Source organism: Dermochelys coriacea, chromosome 11 (genome assembly GCF_009764565.3).
Source record: "Dermochelys coriacea isolate rDerCor1 chromosome 11, rDerCor1.pri.v4, whole genome shotgun sequence".
Taxonomy (NCBI): domain Eukaryota; kingdom Metazoa; phylum Chordata; order Testudines; family Dermochelyidae; genus Dermochelys; species Dermochelys coriacea.
Genome location: NC_050078.2, coordinates 16,799,863 through 16,813,356, shown reverse-complemented (window position 1 = coordinate 16,813,356; position 13,494 = coordinate 16,799,863).

Below are 13,494 nucleotides of genomic sequence, written 5' to 3'. Positions count from 1 at the left end.
TGAAAGTTTTATTACAACTCTGAAGCCAAGAAATAAGCCACAATAACTTCAGGGCAGCCAAACCCTTCAAAGTTTGTGAGGTCAAATATACTATTTGGAATAGTGTTGTATTATATAGGTTTATCATTGATTCATTTCATACTGTTGCGTTTATAATAAATGTAAGGGGGTTGTGAATATTTTTGACTTTGAATAAGAGTTTGCCAACCTGAAATGGGTGAGAGAAACTAGGCTAGGAAAAGAACACAGGCCTTTCTGGGGGAAGAGCCAACCCTTGGCAGCCTCAGGATCTTCCCCAATAATGACTGAAAGCAGCAGCAACAACAGGGAAAGAGGTCCAATCAGAGCCCTCTCACCTGAATCTTCACAGTGATATGAGCAGACTGCTTTTCACAACTGGAAGTTTGAACACTATTTTCTGCCCCAAACTCTTCTGACTGTTTCTCATAGTCCCTTTACTGCTGGGCACATTCTCCCTGCCCTCCATGCTCTTCTCCCCACTACTTCTGTCTTCTCACTATCTTTCCTTTTCTGAAGTAAGGGATTAGATGTGCAAAGTATTCAGTATAGTCTTGTGCCTGGTGGATCCCAAGCTGCTGGAGTGGTCATTAGCAGTAACATAAGGTGTCTCACCCCAAAATTGGTGGGGTGTATTAATGCCAGCTTTGTCCTCCTCCTGATGTTTGCCAGCCTGGAGGATCTGAGCCAGAAACCCTCCAAGTACATAGCTCACTGGATATCCCTGCCATCTCTAGTCCCTATTAATTAAAGTTGATGCTTTTTGCCAAAATAAAAATAAGCCAATAAACAAACTTTATGTGGTGGCGGGCAAGACAAAAGATGAGTAATTTATCTTCTGCTTTTATAAGTGTGGCAATAAATTAAAACCGTTTCTGGTATTCTGATTGTATTTTATGAGCCTTTTACAAATGGAGGGAATTAGCATTTTTTAGATGAAAAAGGAAGGGGGCAGGGATAGATTGGGAAGGACATGTTTTTATTGATGATGTTGGCAACTCCTTCTGATTCCCTTCCTAAACAGTGTTGTAAGGTATATCCTTATCTTGTTGTGTGTGTATATAGGGACTGCATTTTCTTTTATGTCTGTGCAAAACATACCACATGATAGGTGCTGCTGCAATACAGATAATAATTAGACTAATACAAATGGGAAGTATGAAGTCTAAAGCTGAGGAAAGGCTCCTAAGAAAAGCAGCCCAAGTGTTTTTCAGATGGCTCAAGAGAAAAAGCTGCCCATGCAAGCCAATTATAAATTTCATCCAGAAAAAAGGTCTGGATGTATATGATACTAAAAATTGACCAACTTGCAGATTTGTGTCCTTTTGAATACAAATGAAGGAAAGTAGAGCAGCCCTTGTTGTTCAATAGTATCCCTAAGGTTTTGACTTGGCATTCATTATAGATTGAGTATTGTTCTTCTAGAGATGTTCTTTTATTAGACTCTTTATTGCAACAGCCACAGAACAGGTGGTAACATGTCTTTTAAATCCAGAACTCATATGGCCCATGAGAAGAGGATCTGTAATGGATGGAGCCAAATTTCTTCTGTTACTTTTTTGAGTCACTAGGCCATATTTTTCTTCAAGCTGGAAGGTTGCTTTGTGCCTTTCCTGCCTGATCTCAGAGATGTAACATAAAATATAGACAGGGTCTGTTCATTATAAAAATTAATCATCAAAAGAAAAAACTTTTTCTCTCTTTTTTCCATGCTGAAAAGTAATGAGATACAGGATCAGATTCAGACAAAATATTCTTTGTCTTCTCTGATCTTTCACTCAAAACTTGAATCCCAACCTGAATCCAAGATGAAGAACTTCTGGACTTTAGGAGACTTTAGATCTGGATCCAGTGCCAAATTCCAGTGCTCATGCCCATCTCCAGCAGGAAAGAATGATGCTGGAAGGTTAGACAAGGCTATAAAATTATTTCAGTATAAGCATTCTATTTGGTTCTTATTGTCCCTATTGTAATCAATGTTTTCATGCTTAAAGGAGTGTAAATTGGTACTGGAAGATACTTTTGCTGCTTTTGGGGCTTCTCCAATATTTTGTAACAGTTAATGAGAACTTAAACATCTACCCTATTAAATGGGAGGAGATGGCTTCTTTGCTGGTGTATCCTTATTTGTTTCTTGAGCTCAAATGTGTGAGACTTGATTTGATCCTAAGGCTTTTCTGGTGGTAGACAATGTTAGTCTTGTTATGGAATAGTTGTTATGCACAGAATTAAATCATCAATTCCAATGGTTCGCCTCTGTTTTTTGCTCCATTTTTATAACAAAAGAACTCCTACCAATAAAGATTAAAATATAACAAATTCCTTATCTTTGAAAAAGAGTGGAAGTGTGGTCATCTAATTAAGTTCCTGTGTTTGGGTTCAGACATTCTGGTTTCAGTCCTGACCTTGCCACAGTCCTCCAGTGTGACCGTGGACAAGTAACTTATTCACTCTGTGCTTAAGTTCCCTATCTGTAAAATGGGAGAAATGCTACTTCACTTCTCCCACCGTTTTGTCTGATTTGTCTGATTAGATGATAAACTCTCTGGGGTCGATACTGCCTCTTACTATATTTCTGTACAGCACCCAGCACTGAGGGGCCCTGATCTCAGTTTGGACCTCTCGGAACCCCTGTAAAAAGAATGAGACAATCTGATGTTTTCTGGTGCCAAAGTCTCTCATATACTAGGATAGAAAGTAAGATGAATGGAATTTCTGTGGCAATACAGATTTCTTTTTTTGCCTATTCCCTGACATAGTATTTGCTATTACTTTGCAGTGCTGTTTGAAAGCAATAAAAAAGGGCAAAAATGGATGTTCCTTCCACTTCCCCTCTGAGGGCTAATGAACAATGGAATTGCATAAATGGAGGCTGGTATAGCTGGTGCAGTCACTCTTCACATCCTCCATGATCAAAATACATTCAGCAGTTCTTAAGGGCCTGGTGAGTGTGTTGCTGCCCAAGTAGCTTATAAAGTCACCTTCTATCTGCCTATGTCGTTTTTTGCAGGTGATGTTTATCTTTTACTCACCCAATCTAACATTCCCCCCTTTCCTCTTACATCCTACTCTTCTCTTTTCTTCTTCAAAAGCTTCTGGCTTCTCCCTTATGACACCAGTGCCATCTTCACCCATCTGTTTTTCATTTTTATCATGTCTGCCAACAAACTCTGCTATCCAGTCCATGACATGTGGATGCTGTTGATCTTGTTTTCATGATAGACTACAAGTTCATAGTCATCAGACAAACCTGTCAGAGCAGACTCTTATTCAAACATCAGGATTTTCCCACTTTCAGGCCATAAATTAAGAACTGATTTAGCGCTTTTTTTTTTTTGCAGAAACTTAAAAGTTTCTGTCAAATATCAGAATACTACAGCCTGCCCCTCCTTTCTGAAAAGATATACCAAAAAGTCTATCCGACTGTTTTCTATGAAAATTAAAATAGAGCTTGATAATAGTCGAGAAATCATCAGATATTTTGCAGTGGAGCAGCAATTTGTTTGTGTGGATGTTGGCTTATCTGTAAAATAGGAAGACACCTTGAAATGTTTGGGTATGTTTCTCTGTCAGTTCAAAATAATGGATAGTGCTTTCCAACGTTTGCCTAGGCCTCATAAAGAAAATAATTTTAAGCAGGAAATTGGATTCTCTTCTTTGTACAAGAACATCAACTGTTGCTGATTCACATTGAGCTGTTTTTAACATATGTATATTTGTAAAATGCAATTGGAGGGTATTTTTTTTTGTTTGTTTGTTTTGGATAGTGTGTATGTGTGAAAAGTTGAACTAAGTTAAATATATTGGGATGATGCATTCCAAGATAGTACACTGCTCTTCAAGGTATAAAAGAGTTCACCAAATTAAAGACTCATTTATTTAAAATATAAAAGCAGTAACAGTTGCAGGTTAACAAAAGTAGGCTGTAGTCCTATATCGTTCCACACTTGCATTAGAGAAAACTAAAATAAACATTAAAGGGTTGTTCTTTCAAGGTGTTCCTTATCTGAGTGATTTCTTTCCTCAATTCCTGATTTCTACTTCAAGTGGTTTAACCTAGCAAGCCCCATGACTGTAGAGTACAATCTGTGTGTGTGTGTGTGTGTGTGTGTGTGTGTGTGTGTGTGTGTGCGCGCGCGCATTAGTAACACTCAACTATGGTCTGTTGCTTTCCTCCAACATAGGGTTTGCCCATTGGAATTTGAACTGTATATGAATCCACTGGCCATGCCAACCCCATACTGCAATGCAGGGAGAAGGCTTCCTATATTGTGTGTGTGCACATGTGCAGAATCCTTTGCATAGTATCCTGGTGTTTCTGTTGTGTTTGAGCCTTAGGTTTGCTCACAAATCTGCTCAGAATTCAGCTCCTTTTGAATAAAACAGTAATCAAGATGGCAATCCAAGAGTAGTCTGAGATTTACTGGTGCCATGTATAATCATCCCCAAAACTATTATGCACCTAAACAGAGAGGCCCTGAATCTGATTTCAATCCAGTGTAAGCAGAAGTAACAACAACGTCAATGCCAGGATAAGTGAATTCAAAATCAGGCTTTGAGCTTGTGGGAAGGCAATAAAATAAAACTTTAGTGTATGCCTAAATTAACAAAAGAGAGCAAATAGCTACAGGAAAGCAGGTTGGTTCCATGGGGGGTACCTAACTAGTGATATTGGTTTGCTTTTGTTGGTCTTGTAGCACATCAGTTATACAAATTAAATTAGAAAATTGGAGTTCTAAAATACAGTAAGTTTTCAGAAAGAACCTAAGGTTTAGAAAGAAAGCAAGGAGGAGAAAAAATATGTGGCAAGGAAGCTACATCAGGTGGTACTAACAGTGGGGTACTGAAGGCCTTGAATAGTTATCAGGAGCCGCAGGGAACAGTGTCTCTAATATCAGAAGTGGATGACTGCAATCACTTATTGTGTTCCCGGGATGGGGTGGTCATGAGTGTTTTTATTACAGGACTTACAATAATAGGAAGTTTAGTTTATATTATGAACTGTCACGGCAATTTCTTAATAATTTTAAATATTTAAGGAAAGAGGTTCATTCAGTGTACTGAGAGGTACAGTTACCACCTGTTCTATTGCAAAGTGCAATAGAGGCATCTGTTCTTAGCTTTAATATTCTCAAATATATTTTGGTAATCTCTGTTGTTTAATTGAACCCTGCGAGCACATGGATGCTTGAAAACCTCCTCATGGGGCAGCATGGATACTTGCATTAGCAGTCAACAACCCAGGAACAGTATTAAGAACTGCATTTTGTTAAGCAGCCAGTTATCAATGAGGATTACACACTACAAAGGATTAAAGACTGTATAAAAAAAACCCAAAGGATGAGAATGAATGACATTACCAGAGAATTAAGGAATAGACCAGTGCTCTAGAGGATTTCAGTCAGCACTTTGTGGAACCCCATTCTATTGATCTAAATTTTTTCTGAGATATTTTATAATGATAAATGGTGCACTTACAGAGTCGTTACTACGTCTGGTCACCCTTGTTAGGGTTATACTTATAATTAGGTTATATCTAATAAGATTGGGAGGTTAATCAGCAATATATGTATGTTCTAGGGGTACATATATTAAAATTTGTAGAAGTCCATTTACATATAAAGCTGGCAAATTATTGATCTCTTAAATCTTTGGCAGCCTTTTAAACTTTTTTTTTCTTTTGTTGTTTAAGGAAGCATTTTATGAGTTAGCCACCAAAATAGACTTTAAACTAACACAGGAGATCAGCTATTGCAAATCATAAAACAGGGCATAAAAACTTGTGTAGTGCCTATTGAAGCTTATAAAATCAATATATATTTTAGTCCCACTAAAAATCTCATTAGTTCATTCTATTGACTTAAAGTAACCAACACCTTATTAAATACTAAATATGTTTCTGATTCAAGAAAAAAAGTGTATTGTTGACTCCCCAGAGGTTCTTCCATTTACCCCAAGTCCCAATATCTGATAATCTCTGCAACCATGTAGTGGGGATTTTCTTTGCATTGTGAACATAAAGTGTAGGAGTCATGGTGTAGGGAACTTTACAGAGATCCTGTTAGCCTGAAAATGACTTTCACATAATATTATCTTGTGTTTTTCTCCCCCCCCATAACAGTTTAGAAACCTACAAAGTCAAATGTGTATTTAAAAGTCATAGTTTTCTGTTTCAGAGTAGCAGCTGTGTTAGTCTGTATTCGCAAAAAGAAAAGGAGTACTTGTGGCACCTTAGAGACTAACAAATTTATTTGAGCATAAGCTTTCGTGAGCTACAGCTCACTTCATCGGATGCTAAATCCATTATGTTTCAGTCCTGCCTGGATGTGGATGAGGGTGGTGAAAGAGCAGTACTGAACTATTAAACACACTTTCTGAACATGGTGCTTTTTATTATTCATGATCCAATAAAATGAAGCAAGGTGAAGGGAGTGGGCTGTGCAGGCTAATTGTTAACAGGGACATGGTACCTAGGAGGCTCCTAGCTGGCTTGGGAAGATACTATTTTTTCAGAAACCTTGGGCATATTTCCGTTAGTGTCTGCCTCTGGGCAGTGGTGTTCTAAACCTCACTTGAGCAGACACTACTCTTTGCAGAAGGGGTCAGCAGCAGAAGAAATATAGCCTAGTCCATATCTAAAGCCCTTTCTTTCCTCAAGGAGACCTGAGCAAGCTGTCCATGGAGTAGTCAAGTGGTTTGTTTGTAGAGGATACGAAAAGCCATGCACAGTGTGTATTCAGGTTGTTCCCTGTCTCAGGGAATCCCTGGCAGTTTCTTCCACAGGAAAGCCTCTTGTCTCATCAGCTTACTGTGGTTCCCAGGCCTGTGAACCTGGGCCAAAATTGGAAAAATGAATTTTGAATTTGCGTGCCCAATGTGAGATGACCTAAAGGGGTATGAGCTTCAGGGATTGCTAAACACCAGCTGTCTGACAAGCTCTACAGCTGACAATGATGTTACCCTCAACTGCCCACTTTCTCTCGTGCTGCCCCTCATACATAGAACTCTCCATAAGCATCCGTAGAGCCACTTTATTGTTCTCCTTCAAATCCCTCCTGAAAACCCTTTTGCTGCGATTCCTATGGGGGGAAAAGGGACTTGACAAGGATTAGACTGTTGGAGTGCAGAGACTATTGGCTCACCAATATTGCCACATTGTTTCCTTGTACTCCCTATCTGTTTGTATCCATCTGTGCTCTCTTGTTTTATGCTTAGATTGAGAGATCTTTGGGGCAGGGACAATATTTTTGTTCTGTCTGTTCAGCCTCTGGCACAATGGGGCATAATCCATAAGTAGGAATCCTATAAACTACGATAATACAAATAAGAAAAGGAGTACTTGTGGCACCTTAGAGACTAACACATTTATTTGAGCATAAGCTTTCGTGAGCTACAGCTCACTTCATCGGATGCGTTCAGTGGAAAACCAAATAAATACAAATACAAATAAAGTTCTGTCTCAGCATGCATTGGGTTTGTCATAAGACCTAGGGTGGGTCCCCTGGGAGCAATCTCTTATTTAGTTGTTGGTCCTTTTCAGAAATGTGGAGGGGATATTTTCAGGACATGACACAGTCCAATAGCTCAAGAAAAGTTCTTTGGCAAGAAGGGAGCTAGCAAAGTCCAGCCTGAGTTCCTTTTCTCCTGATTTAGAAGAACACTATCTTCTTGTTTCTCCCTTTCAGTCTCTACAGACATGGGCACATCCCAGGAAACTGGGAAGAGGAACATTCTATATTGGCATAGTGTGTGCATGTGACACTGATGTTCACAATCTGGCATCTATGATATCTGATGATGTTTGTGTCACTCTTGCAGCAATGGGAAAGCAGTAGAATCAAAGGAAACAAACCCACACACAAAAAGGGTGAAGCATGCAAAAAATAATCCCTGTAATAAACACTCAGAAGAACATAAACTTTTTGAAACTATCTTATTTAATTGGATAGGAGGGGGATTTTTCAGTGCCCCATTAAGCAACAGACCTGCAATTAATCTGGCGTGCTTTCTCTTGTATTCAGCCCTTTCAGAGAGAATGGGAGCCAAGATCATTGGCTGAGCTGTGTAGCTGTCACATTCTCAGTGCTTGAAAGGTTCAGTGGAAGTGAATCGAAGCAGTATTTCAGCTTGCTATTGCACATCGCCAGGAGCACCGAGAATGATGAACGGAATGAATAGTCTGAAGCTAAGTAAGATACCAACTCTCTCAGTCTAGAGTAAGAATCACTCCTGCAGCAGCAGCAGCACTACCACCACCAGCAAAGTCTGCTAGAGAAAAGAACTGATTTCTAGCCATCCATTCCAACTCCTTGTGGGATTGTGCATTATCCAGGGTGCTGAAACATGAACCAAACAGCAACTGTGTCCCATCATGTCAAGTGTCAGTCATCTAAGCCAATCAAGGTAGGGGCAACATTTGTTTCTTTTATTCCCCAGTTGTGTAGCATGTACATTGTAATTCCATATATTTAACACACCTTAATTTGTATGCTGGGTTTGCTACCAATAGAGCGTCTTTGGATTGGGTTTGGAAGGAAGGTTGAATCAGAGTAAAGAATTTGTGTATAGGAAGCTGCATAAGGATTTTAATGGGAGAACACAGTAGTGAATATAGTACTACAGGGTCATTTATCATTGGTAGTTTTAATCTTAGTGTCTGAGAATCTTGGTATAATGCAGAAAGTTTCCAAAACTTGGGGTGAGTTTGCAGTATCATCTGGTCAGTGGTGAAAGAAATTACAGAAGACTATACAAGCTATTGAAAAGAGCAAACCAGGACCCTGAAATTACTATGCATCTGGCAACTGTCTGATGATTTGCCATCTTTTTACATCCTTTAACTAAAACATAAAAACCCCAGAGGCATTAAAGTTGCAGCAGAGATAATGAACATTTGTTGATTGATTTATCTTAAGGTCCAAATCCATTTTTGTACAAATGGGTTGTTAAGTCAAATCCAGATGCATATTCATGTGAAAGTTTGTCATGTTGTATCTGGTTAATTTAAAATATGTTGTTCTGGAAGATCTTACTTTATTTTTTGATTCTTTACTGCATGGGAGGGTCAAAGGCTGTGGTGCAATGATCTAGAAGTGCAGTATAATCTTGAGGTTTTATTAATCATTGTATCATTCTTCAGCCAATGCTGATTGGCATGGGGCTAATAGTTCATTTCACATTGTTAACTTATCTGGTTACTACTTTGGTTCTTTTCATTGTGCGTTGTTACTGCACATGTGTATGTATTGTAGTTCTGGTAAATAATGGGCATTTCTGATGGGAATAATCCGCTAGATTGTTTGCAATCTTCTTCCCCCTCTTCTGACAAAGCCTTGTTTTTTACACAGGGGTAAAGTTTTCTATTAATGCAAAATGAGTTGCCAGCTGAAGTTCTAGTCTCTTTAATAAAGAAAAAGTAACCCCTAAATATACTTGTATGCGGTAAAAATGATCTCTATAAATATAAGTGATTTTTCCTGGAATAATAAAATATAATGTCCCTGTGTTTGACTATTTTTCTCAGTTCGGTTCTAGAGAGAAAGAAGCCACAAGAGGAAATTTTGCATCAGTTATTTTTTTCACAGATTAATGTGGAAATCTGCAAAAAGTACAATGCAATACTTCTATTTTCACATAATGCAAAACTGTGCAGTGCTAACTGGGGTGAAAACTAATTCTAAGTGACATGACAAAATCTAGTTCTTTACCCTGTGTAATGGAAAAAGTTGGGAATTATTTATTTTTAAAAAGGAATGTCTGAAAGACCTATATTAGAAAATTATCAGCTAGGTTTTCTACAGTTAATTGCTGGAAGTAAAAATTGTAACCTTTTTAGTAACTGAGAGAGGAAGGATAACAGGTATATATCTTCTATGTCATTTTATCTATAGGCTACAATTAATAGAGTACAGAGAATAATGCAAACTATGTGTAGTCAGGGAGGGGTTGGGGATTGACCTGTGTTCTTAATGACTAGTCATGCAATTCATAATGGTATTTGTCAACCATAAATGACCAGGTTTTTTTCATGCTTAAATGTTCAAGGTCACAAAAATGATGAATTGCAGTTGCCTTGGCCCACTTCAAAGCATGCAAGCGTATATAATATTAAATCACTTCAAATCATTTCATACTCTGCAGGTCTAGCACTGAGAATAAGGGAACAAAGTGTACCATGCAGTAATGGTACTTGCACTGTAAAGTATTCCTACATTATATTTGATATAACTTACACTTATTTTTCACTGACAGCAACACTTCCTAATTTCATTTGACTGGACTTTTTAAACCAAAACAAAAAATATTGATACACAACTAAAAAAACCCCAAACAAGTCAGTATTCTTCAAAAAGAGAGAACATGATTCAGAGTCTTCTAGTCTTTCATTATGCAACAAATATAGCATTACTGATACCATAAGTTAAACTATATTTCATTTTTCTGCTTGTTATTTAGTGTCAGTTGTAAGATGTGCCTTAGAAAAGCTAAGCCAGTGGTTACTACATGGTAAGGGAAATATGATGTTGAAAAATTACTAACAGACCTATTGTAGAATGCCCTACACTGAAAGCTATATGTGAAATAAGCAATAGAATTCACAGTGAATATTACTAAATATATTTTGATAAGTAGCATGGAAAATATTGGTAGAGAAATTGTAAAATCAAAGGAGAACATGTAAAAGAATAATTTAACACCTCTTGTTTTGTCTATATAAAATCGTTCTTTGTTTTCTCTATTTGTGGTGTTCTTTATGCTTCTCTCTGACACACAGGCCCTTTACATCTCTGCTCACTCCTTGCTACACTAGTATGATGATACCACCACATGTTTGTATGGAGTAGATATTTCTTGTGCTGCTAATGGAACCCATAATTCTGAATTCACACACACAAATACACAGAATGACCCACTTGTCCAGTAAACTGAGTCTCATACACTTTCTGTTATCACTCATGTAATTCCTGTCCTAATTAGAAGATCTGAAACTCCCATTGCATTCTATCCAGTGCAGCAGACTGCATGGCAAACAGTGACATGTTGAGTTATTTTGGGTCTTCACATTGTAACCATTGATAAATTGTATACAGTAGAAATGAGCTATCAAAAGAACAGCATAAAAATAGTTTGAAAAGGGCAACAGAATACCAGGAGTATGATGAATAGTTTTTCTCAGTAAAGTTTGACTGAAAATAGCTGGGGTTTAGTGAGCTAAATACTGAGGCTAATGCTGGTGCAGGTGAACGTGATGAATAGTTGACTTGTACGTGAATGATTTCTTCATGCATCAATAAGCTTTTGTTTAATATAGACTCATGAGGGCTGAGTCTCATTTTCAGCAAAGCCCTTTTACATCTTTCTTGGGATGTTAATGTGCCTCTAACTGGGTGCAAATTACAGCTACACCCATTTTCACTGGTCCCTTACACTGCCAGAGCAATGTTATCTTAGTGTATGTGAGAAACAGATCCATGATGTCCAAATGGTTTCAGTGACATACGGCCATGTTAACATATGAAATACATATGAAATTGTAGTGTAAAGTAGAAAAGAACAAAGATATCAAAATCCTTCAGTTTACCTAGGATCAAATGCAAAATGTATTAATAAAATATTTTTTAACTTCTAATCCTTTTTATAGCATTTTTGAAGTGATTGCAAATCTTACCACCATGCTAGCAGTATTATGAATAATTATCTTTCACTCTGAGATCTGTAACAAATATTTTTAGGGTCTAGCAGCGAATGAAGTCCCCCCTTTCTCTCCCCTCCTCCCGAGGGCAATTATCCTGTTTTTATTCTTTACGCTATTGGCCAATCTTGTCAACACTGCAAGTAAATTAGATCCCATAGCAGAATCACACTGATATAGTGTACTAACAGCAAAATAAAAATTTTTGCCACCAAGAAAATAAAAAGTTAAATAATAATTTAATAGGTTTGAAAAAAATATTGAATTATCATGACTGGCCAAACTCCCTACCACCATAAAAAAACAAAAATCTATATGAAAATTACAGGTACTGAAGAGCAGGAATGCTTGCTTCTCATGTCTCTCCACAGGCAGGTCTATACTATGCACTTCAGAAGAAAGAAATTAAGCTAACATTTCTGCAGTTCTCAACTTTCTTTAATGACAAAGACTTTCTAATAGATCATGCCCCTTGACCTTTATAAGCCCGTTTCTGGATCTGATTATGGGTGGGTCATATAGAAAGGGCAACTGACTGGCATTTCTGGAACACATGGTCTCTGTGTAATGCATGGTGTATTGCAACATATTGTCCATATGTTGTTCTTCTTTACCCCGTCCTTCATCCATTTTTACATAGTAAGATCTATGCGGTAGGGATGGATAAACGTGTTTAGCCAGTGTCTAGCACTTTGTAGGAGCTACCTCATCTTAAACAAATAAAAAGTAATATCAACCATTCTTCAATAATTTGACTGCTCTCTAGGGAAATAATAAAGCTTTTTATTTGTGTTCGAGGTCCATTGTTGTAGTTGCAAAACACACAGTATGTGTCTTACCTGAAAGTAGTTTGAGGGACGCATTTTTAAAAAGGCTTCTCTCAGTCCTCCAGAACTGTGTATACAGTTTTCCATCCACAACAAATCGGATTTGTACAGGAAAATTGCATCTTCTGTCAAATCAAGGATGTAATCCTGCAGACTCTTACACACACACACACACACAAATCTTCATTGCTCAAGTGAGTAATGACTTCACTGAGAATGCTCGTACGAGTAAAGATTATTTGCTTTGGTAATAGTTTGCAGCTTTGAGGTCCAGGTAGATAGATGCTTAAATATATAATTTGTGTAGACAAATTAGATTTTTTTCCTCACATGCAAAAATAATTGCACCTGCAGCTATATAGGTTGCTTAGAAAACTAATCTCTTATAGACTGTGTAAACTGAGAATAGCGCTATTGAAGACATTATGCTTGATTTGAAAGACCAGGTTCCTAACAGATAATCTGAATGATTGTTCCATTCTGAATTGTCCTGGACAGTATGTAACAAAAATGTCACACGTCACTATTATGGGAAATGGCATTCAATAGGAAGGCTATCTATGGCAGCAGAATAATGCAAGAAGAAAAATGTTGTGCATTTAGTACTTTAATAGACTTGTATAGACTTACTATATGTTTTATTTTGTCCCAAAAGCAATCTGATGCCATATCAGTGTTTTCAACATCAGATATTTAGAGTATTTCCACATATTGAATTATAATGCTCAGTTCCTGTTGTCCATTGAAGTATTGTACAGAGGTGATAGTGGAAAGTGTGAGGTATGTTAATAATGTGAGACATGTCAAACATATGCTTTTGGAACTGGCCACCTAGGTACAGAAGCTTAAAGAAAGAAAAAAAAACCATTTTTTTACAGCCACTTGTCTTTAATCCATGAGTTGAAGGCTTGTAATATACACATAAATAAATTATACACTTTGTGCATTTTTATCTAA